The 9,638-nt window shown below is 43.6% G+C and overlaps 1 long non-coding RNA gene across 1 annotated transcript in view; it reads left to right on the forward strand.

The window, feature by feature from the left end:
- Nucleotides 1-9,187, forward strand: part of LOC146858840 (uncharacterized) — a 43,434-nt gene extending 34,247 nt beyond the window's left edge. The window contains exons 2-4 of the long non-coding RNA XR_014979702.1: nucleotides 7,889-7,953; nucleotides 8,442-8,506; nucleotides 9,081-9,187. This is a non-coding gene — a long non-coding RNA (uncharacterized LOC146858840). The remainder of the gene's footprint in view (nucleotides 1-7,888; nucleotides 7,954-8,441; nucleotides 8,507-9,080) is intronic.
- Nucleotides 9,188-9,638: the final 451 nt, after the last annotated feature.

The following is a 9,638-nucleotide window of genomic DNA, read 5'->3' on the forward strand; positions in this document are numbered from 1 at the left end:
TGAGAGGGTCTTATTTGCATCAAAATTATGGTTAGTGCTCTAAAAAACTAAAATGAGGACATATTTTCTGAGTTTTCAAACAGCGACAAAGCACTTTTAAATTATTTGTTATCTTTATGTTTTTTTATCCAGTTGACCAATTGATTAAATGTTGCACTTAGGGCAGAGGATGTGGTGTTACTTCTAGAGCTGCAGACTTTGCAACTGGGGAACCAGGTTGGAGTTTCTGCATCAGCTCGACATTCTGTGATTCTGGTCAAATCACTTAATCTCCCCATGTCTACAACCAAAATGAATTTGTTCTTGTGTGATGTAACCAATGCTCATGTAAGCACTCCAATACCTGACAAGTCTGCACTATATAAAACTGCAAAAACACAAAAAATAAAAAGTGTTTTGCACACTTCTGTCATTGGGCTACATCTGGGCTACATCTGGGTGATATTTGTGCTACATGTGGGCTCTTTTGTCTCTGGTGGCCATCTTGGGAGACTTATTTGTTATGAAGTTTCCTAATTTCCTCATTTACTGCAGTCTCCTCAGTAGGAAATACTTTCAGTTTTTTACTTAGGTTCCATCAAGAAGGCATTCAGATGTGTCACACATTTGCCATAAATTCTGAATGTTAGCACTCTAGTTGCTCATTAGATCACTGTAGTAAAGCTATTGCTCATCAGGGAAGTCTGCTGATGGTATTCAAAACGCATGTTTCAGTCTGCATGTCAGAATTGTTTAATGAAATAGAAGAGGATTTGAGAAGTCAAAATGTGCCCTAATTTTTCTTTCTGCAGCACTATTAATAATTTCTATGGCAAAATGAACCCCCTCATTTTGTTCCTTTGCAGATTAAATGTTTTAAGAGTTACCACTTCATTCCAATCAAGATGGCTTCAGGTGTGCCATACTTTTGGCATAAGTAAGACTGTTAGCGCTCTAGTTGTTCTTTAGAACACTCTGGGACATTCTGTAATTGGGCTATACTTGGGCTACATCTGGGTGATATTTGTGCTACATTTGGGCTCTTTTGTCTCTGGTGGCCATCTTGGGAGACTTATTTGTTATGAAGTTTCCTAATTTCCTCATTTACTACAGTCTCCTCAGTAGGAAATACTTTCAGTTTTTTACTTTGATTCCATCAAGAAGGCATTCAGATGTGTCACACATTTGCCATAAATTCAGAATGTTAGCACTCTAGTTGCTCATTGGATCACTGTTGTAAAGCTATTGCTCACCAAGGAAGTCTGCTGCTGGTATTGAAAGTGCATGTTTCAGTCTGCATGTCAGAATTTTTTAATGAAATAGAAGAGGATTTGAGAAGTCACTCAAAATGTGCCGTAATTTTTCTTTCTATGGCAAAATGAACCCCCTCATTTTGTTCCTTTTCAAATTACATGTTTTAAGAGTTACCACTTTATTCCAATCAAGATGGCTTCAGGTGTGTAATACGTTTGTCATAAGTACAACTGTTAGCGCTCTAGTTGTTCTTTAGAACACTCTGGGAAGCTGCAGTAGAACACAAAGGAATCAACTGACATGTACATGTTTTACTGAGAATGTCAGACTTCATTCTCACATGACTGAGAAAGATAATGTGAATTTACTGAAAATATGCTCTCAGATTAGCTTATAGATCACCTTCCAAACCTCTGTGGGAAAAGCATGAGAAAACAGTTTTCTCTCAAACATGATTCATGATATCCCAGCAGAAGGCTTTTTCACATGGTAACATCACCTTATAACACACCACAATTCCTAAAATGAGTATGGTACTATCAACAAATGATTTACAATGTAACTAAAGTCTTAAAACCTTCTATTAACTGCAATGCTTTTTAATGAGGTGCTATAATGTATATTGGTCCCAAGATGGCTGCCAACACTTCTTGAATGAAGTGCTGACAGCCAATCAGATCTCACGATGAGATGTATGGTTAGGCTCCGCCCAGATATATATGTGATTTTACTTTTGATTTTCTCAGGTACTACTGAACGGATTTACACCATTTAACCAAAGGGCACAACTCTGAACCAAGGGCTACCTTTTTGCCAAATTTGGTGTAATTCCGTTCAGCAGTTCGGGCTGTAGCTGCGACTAAAGGTTCCTATGGAAAATTGCATGGGGAAAACACGTTTTGGGATCCCCCTTTTTTCTCGGCCCCCGCTTGACGAATCACCCCGAGACTTTCAGGATAGGAGCGGACCGGAGCTGGCCAAAAGTTTTGAAAATTTCGTGAAGATTCATCAACCGGCACCAAAGTTATTGGGAATAGAATGTTGCAGATTTCCTATGGAAAATAGGTCCTAACTATAACTACCTACTGGCGACCGCCAGTAGGTAATATAAATAATATTTATATATCTATATTCGCAGAAAAAACAAAGGTTAAAGTAAAAGTATAGTTAGATGCGAGAAAAGCTCAGTTTTTTTTAAATCCTTAGAAATTCACCGAAAAAAACGAAGGTTAAGATAACCTTATAGTTAGATGAATATATTAATGACAACATTATCATTTTGAAATTTAAAAAAACACAGAAATTCACTGGTTATAATTTGCTCTGCCACTATGCACTGCTTATGACCTAACATATTACATCACTCATAACATGTTCTATGACATCATTTATGACTTCATTCATAACCTCTCAAATGACAGGCAGGAGTTTTGGGTGCAGGGCCTCGTCGCGGGCCAGGCCATGGGCCCAACCCCCCATGTAGCCAACTCCATGTTTCAGCCTGCATGGAGGGGTGTTGGCCACAAGGCCTGGCCTGCAGCCAGGCCCTGTGGTCAGCCTCCCAAACACAGCTAACACATGCCCTTCGGACGTGTGTGGGGAGCCTTGGCCACAGGGCCTGGCCTGAGGCCAGACCTTGTAGCCAACTCCCCTCAGACAGCCAAATACATGATCCGCACAATCTTTGACTGTGCATAGAGAGGGGACCCGGCCCCACTCTCCGAACTGTTTTTGACCCCGGGGACCCCATCCCTCTGGGCCCAAATTAAATAAAGGCTGGGTACCCTTTAGCCCACGGAGGGCACCCACCATACACTCATTGAGAGTTGCAAGGTCCTGGCGGGAGCAATCCCTTGATCAGTTTCCCTGCCCGCATCACTGTGGGAAGGGAAACAGATCTCAAGTCTATTCCCAGCTGACGGAAGCATATTTAAAGCTCCTGCCGGTTGGGAGCAGACTTGGTGTTTGCTCCCGTTTGGCAGGAGTTTTAAAAATGCTCCCGCCAAGTGGCTCTTACGTCGGTGCACTCAGAGAAACTGCTGTGTCCCAGGGGTGGATTCCCCGGGGCAGAGCATGTGAGCTGAATGGGGCCCCCAGGGTCATTAACGCCTCTGGGAGGGAGGCCACACAGCCTCCTTCCCTTTTGAGATGATTAGTGCCTGAGGGAATAGTGTCCCTGGGCCCTTTAGAGGCTCAGGGAGGGGGGTCACTCAGCCCCCCTCCCCTTAAAAATACTGCTACCCCAGGGGATTGGGTCCCTTGGGCCAAAAGCGACCTGGGGAGGGGGGGCACATGCCTCCCTCCCCATAAAAATAACTATGGGTCCCGAGAGGTGGCATCCCAGGGGCCAACAACAGCCCCAACAACAGCCTGGGGAGGAGGAGTGCATATTATTAATGGCAAGAGTTTTTTTTTAAAACACAGGTTTTTGGCTCCATGCGGGGTCCCTCTTGGACTCCGCTACCAATACAAAGGGCTCAGGGAATCCCTACCCTGCCCACTTAGGTTTTTTCTTTACTTTTTTTTACGACTCGGGACTGAGTCCCGAGTCCTAAGATGGCTGCTAACACTTCCTAGCACTAGCAATCTTTCTTGACCTAGAGCTAGATTTTTGTGTAAATCTGTTCAGCGGTTTGGGCTGTAGTGGTGTCTAAATTCTCCTGGAAAATTAATGGGGAATTGCGTTTTGGGGCTACAACATTTTCTCTGCCCCAAACTGGAAACTTTCAATGCGCAAACAAAGCAAAAAGTAGCACTTTTTTGGAAAGTTTCGTGGAGATTCTCAAACAGGGCCTAAGTTATTGGCAACACAAAAAAATGCATTTCCTAAGGAAATACGATCTTAACTATAGTATATATATAATTAATGATGTCAAGACTACCTATCCCAGTGTGCATTGTTTCACTGATGAAAGCCCTCTAGGGGGACAATAAATGGAATAGGCGAACAAATTAGTAGCTTGCAGCATGTTTGGTGTGTTTCTGCATTGAGAGCCTGTGAACAAGGACTTTGTCAGTCTGAAAAGCATTAGGCAAAAGAAAGCAGAGCGGAATCACTGCTGGTTTGTGCCACCGTTTTTGAAGAAGCCTGGTGACTAGTGCGTCCTTGTCTAAGGACACAAATGGATGTATATACATATATGTATTTTTATATATATATATCATAGGTTTCAGGGACGTTATAGTTAGTTGCACATTTCACTCACACAAAACCATAGAAATTCGGCTGTTATAGTTAGTGCAGCTAACTATAACTCGCGCCCCCGCAATGCACTGCTAATGACGTCACATATTACATCACTCATGACATGGTCAGTGACATCACTGATGACATCTCAAATGACATCACTCATGACATCACTGATGACATCATCCAGTGAATGTTTGTTTCTGTAAACTTTAAATATATTTTATATATGTTAATGCCAAGGTGTATTGAAGAATGAGTTGGTGTATAAGTGTCTGGGTGGAGGATTTAATCGGTGTGTGACTGACTGTATAAGTTAGTGATTAAATGTCTCTTACTGAATGCATGGGTTAGTGCCTAAACTGTGTGAATGTCTGTATCAGTCTCTCAGTTGTTGTATAAGCTGCTGCATGGATTGATGATTAGGTACATGACTGCCTATATGGCTTACTTATTGGTAGAATAAGTATTAGTATGGGTGGCTCAGTGTTTGTGTGTGTAGGTGGGTGGGCGGTGTGTAACTTTCTGCCAACATGTGTAAGTGGCTAATTTACTAGGTGTATGGGTTCAAAAGTGCATGTGGAAATAGCTGTTTTGGTGAGTGTGTGTGTGTGTGTATCACTGTGTTGGAGAGTGATTGTATATCTCACTGGTATATGTGTGAGTAACTACATATGTGAAAGGCAGTATATGTAAGGCTTGGAGTATATAAATGTCTCCATGCGATAGTGAGTAATTGTGAGAATGGCTGTATATATGAGTGTGTACTTGTGTCAGTGATTGTATAAGAGAGTCAGTATATGTTACTATTTGTATGAATAGCTTAGATACTGAATGTATAATTGTATAGGTAAGTAAATGGCAGTGTTATAGATTCTCTACATGACTAGCTACGTGTGTCAATAACTCTATGAGCATGAGTGTTTGTATAGGTGTATGCGTACATATAATAGTGCTATATTGATGAGTGACTGCATGTATGAGTTACTGTATGGGTGTATGGATGAATGTGTGCATATATCTAGGAAGTAGTCAGTGGGTATATAGTAACTGCTATTGATTTGTCTATGGTTTAGAAAATGGTAGTCAGTATTTTAGAGTGTGTGAATCAAAGGTTATATTAGGGTGTGAAGAGGTGCATCAAATTATCACGTGGATGATGTCATCAGTGATGACATTTGAGATGTCATCAGTGATGTCATCAGTGATGTCACTGACCATGTCATGAGTGATGTAATATGTGACATCATCAGCAGTGCATTGCTGGGGCGCGAGTTATAGTTAGCTCTACTAACTAGAACAGCCGAATTTCTATGGTTTTGTACAAGTGAAATGTGCAACTAACTATAACGGCCCTGAAACCTATGGTTTTTTTCAGTGAATTTCAAAGGTTTTTTAAATGCTAATTTGTAACTATAATGTCCCTAAAACCTATGTTTTTTTTAGTGAATTTCAAAGGTTTTTTAAATGCTAATTTCTAATTATAATGTTAATTAAACCTATGGTTTTTTCAGTGATTTTAAATTATCATTCCATTTTCAACCTGGTGAAAATAGGCGATATCGCCAGTTTTCCAGCAATAGCTTCCACACAAAAAATTGCCACAAATGAGAGCAACAACTAACGCAAATAATAGGCGTTCCTGTCCAAAAATAACACGAAAACACCACTTCCCGATATTTTCAACGAGCAGCCAAATCTGCGGTGCGATCCAAAAACAGGCGATAAGCTGCGTTAGCAGTAGGAATGTACCATCTGCTTTTTACTGGTGTAAAGTAGGACGACTACCTACAGTGTGAAAGGGAGCCCATCCCAGATTCACATCTGAAGACCAACATATGTCATAGAGCTACTGATCATGCACCTCCAACACCCAAGAAGGCTACAAAACCCACTGCCACCACCCTCAGGACCGCCCCCCTGGACCACCCCCCCCACTACCACGAGGCAGCACACAACAGGAGTGTGGACCTTCCAAAAACGGCATGGGCCCTCAGCCACACAATAGCTGAATGTTGCGAGATGTGGCAACCAAACATGTGTGAAGGATGCAAGTCACCCACCAATAATAATGCCCACAATACCAAGTGTAGCGGTGATGTGCTGGACAGACCTCACTATGCAGAGCACAATCCTCTCCATGTCTACATATACTGCTGGTGCTTGTAGTGTTGTGGACAGTGGACGCAACCATGTTACCTCAGGCAGTGGGGAAGATCTCGGTCATGTACCTGTATCGTCTTCCACTGTAAGCGGAAGCGCAGTGGGCTGGTCCAACATACGCCACTCCACCGTAGAAGTGTGAATAAATAGGCCGGGACTCTGGGTGTGGTTCACTTGTGTGAAAGCCAACGCATCTGCCAGAGCAGCGGCCCTCACCCTGCCACGTAGCTGCCGCCATATCTGCCGGCCTCCTCGACACACGCCCCCTGCGAACACAGCGGCACAGCCCCGCAGACTTATGTCTGTACAGACTACTGCCTTCAAACTACAATGCGGACAGCAGGGCTCACAATTCAGATGGAGTGGCGATTGCAGATGACGCAGTCAAGTAGGCAAGACACATTCCTCCCAGTGCGGCCCGCCCGGACCATGCATCATCGCAGGCTGTGTACACGCTGAGTGCCAGAGTTACCACTAACTCAGTGCACCACAACTCAACGCCACGTGGCCGTACTGAGGCAGAATTCATTAGACAAAAGACATTGCTACCAGTGCAGCCCGTCCGACCACGCAGCATCGCCGGGTGCGCACATGCTGAGTGCTTCAGGTGCCACTAACTCACTGCACCACAAGTCATCGCCACATGGACATATTAAGGCAGAATTCAGTAGGCAAAAGACATTTCTCCCAGTGCAGCCTGCTCGGACGACGCATCATCGCAGGGTGCACACACGCTGGTTGCTTCAGGTGCCACTAACTCAGTGCACCACTTATCATCGCTGGCTGCACACACGCTGAATTGCTAATAACTCTGCAGGTCTACTGAACGCCACGTGGCTGTGGGCCCTTGCTGACCGCTGCCTCTGGCCTAAACTGCGGTCAGCACGGCACACAATTAAAATTGAGTGTTTATTAATTAATTACAGAGTCCAGTAGGCAACTAATTACAACATCTTCGAAACCTAAATAATATCCTTTTAGTATCCTTGCTTCAAGAACTTTTTTTATATCAATTTTAGCTTTAGTACAATCACGAAATTCACCTTGCAAGTCCAAAGGAACACTGAATGGAATTCTACACTGCGGCCAGCAGAGCTCACAGTTCGAATTCAGTCTTGATTCATGAATTTCAGAGTCCAGTAGGCAACTAACTATAAAGTCCCTGAAACCTACACATTTCGATAATGTATTCCATACATATTTAATCTTTTGTTGCCTTTTGTTTCTTTTTTTCTTGCAGGCTGTGATTCACAAATTGTGCACTTGTATGTACTCATCCATTACTGATTCCATACTATGTTTCAGATGACTAAGCTTGAGGGCTGCCCTATATCCCGGCACGTGGTTGGAGACACACCGGTGGCAGAAAGGTGAGCTGTGAGGATTTTCTCCACAGTGTCAACACTCACTCGCCCTCTCCATCTCTTCCTTTCTGTCACTCACACTCTTTCTCTCTCTCTCACTCACTCTCTATCTCTTCCTTCCTTTCTCTCCCTCACACTCTTTCTCTGTCTCTTCCTCTCTCATTATTTCTTTCTCTCTCTTCCTCTCTCTCACTCTTTCTCTCTCTCTTCCTCTCATTCACACTGTTTCTCTCTTTCTCTCTTCCTTGAATCTCACTCTTTCTCTTTCTCTCTCTCACTCTTTTTCTCTTTCTCTGTCTTCCTCTCTCTCTCTCTCACTCTTTTTCTCTTTCTCTGTCTTCCTCTCTCTCACTCTTTCTCTCTTTCTCTCTCTCTCTCTCCTTTGCTGGATGCATGACGCACCATCTTATCTTTCTTTTTGTCTTGCAGGCTGTGATTCACAAACTGTGCACTTGTATGTACTCATCCATTACTGATTCCATACTATGTTTCAGATGACTAAGCTTGAGGACTGCCCTATATCCCGGCACGTGGTTGGAGACACACCGGTGGCAGAAAGGTGAGCTGTGAGGATTTTCTCCACAGTGTCAACACTCACTCTCCCTCTCCATCTCTTCCTTTCTGTCACTCTCACTTTCTCTCTCTCTCTCTCTCACACTTTTTGTATCTTCCTTTCTCTCCCTCATACTCTTCCTCTCTCTCTCATTCTTTCTTTCTCTCTCTTCCTCTCTCACACTCTTTCTCTCTCTCTCTTCCTCTCGCTCACAGTGATTCTCTCTCTCTCTCTCTTCCTCTCTCTCACACTATTTCTCTCTTTCTCTCTTCCTTGCATCTCACTCTTTCTCTCTTTCTGTCTTCCTCTTTCTCACTCTTTCTCTCTCTCTCACTCCCTTCCTCACTCTCACTCTTTCTCTCTTTCTCTTCCTCTCTCTCACTGTTTCTCTCTTCCTCTCTCTCACACTGTTTCTCTCTTTCTTCCTTCCTTGTATCACACTCTTTCTCTCTCTCTCTCACTCTCTCTCTTTCTCTCTTTCTTTGTCTTCCTCTCTCTCTTTCTTTGTTTCTCTCTTTCTCCCTCACTCTTTCTCTCTCCTTTGCTGGATGCATGACGCACCATTTTATCTTTCTTTTAGTCTTGCAGGCTGTGATTCACAAATGGTCCAGCGATGACACGACATGGCTGTACATAGTTTTATTTGTTGTTGTTTTGTTTTAATAAAAAATGTTATATGTAAATCTATACATGACTAAGATTCTTATTTGTCCAACCTCACAAGCATCTTCATATTAAACATTTTAAAACATTACCCAATTTGTAGGGGGTGGGAGTGAGGGACGATTGCGGACAAGGGGCAGCTGGCGGGGGGTGTCGGAGCAGTGTTGGGTGTCTGACCTGCATGATCGTTGGCTCCATTGCATCTGTTGTCAGAGACTTGAGAGCTGGTGGGCTGGCTCGTAGATGAAGTGCAGCGAGCCGACTGGCTGGTTTGTAGAGGGAGAGCTGCGGCCTGTCGGTTTGCAGAGGGAGAGCTCCGGGCCGGCTTGCAGAGGAACAGCTGCGGACTGACTGGTATAGGGAAAGGTGCGGGCCCTCGGCTTGCAAAGGGATAGCTGCAGAACAGTGATGTGGGGAGAGTGAGCGTGAAGAGCGTATTTTGCAGAGAGAGACCTGCGGTATATTTCCAGTCTTG

The sequence above is a fragment of the Triturus cristatus genome, chromosome 3_2 (assembly GCF_964204655.1).
Source record: "Triturus cristatus chromosome 3_2, aTriCri1.1, whole genome shotgun sequence".
NCBI lineage: Eukaryota > Metazoa > Chordata > Amphibia > Caudata > Salamandridae > Triturus > Triturus cristatus.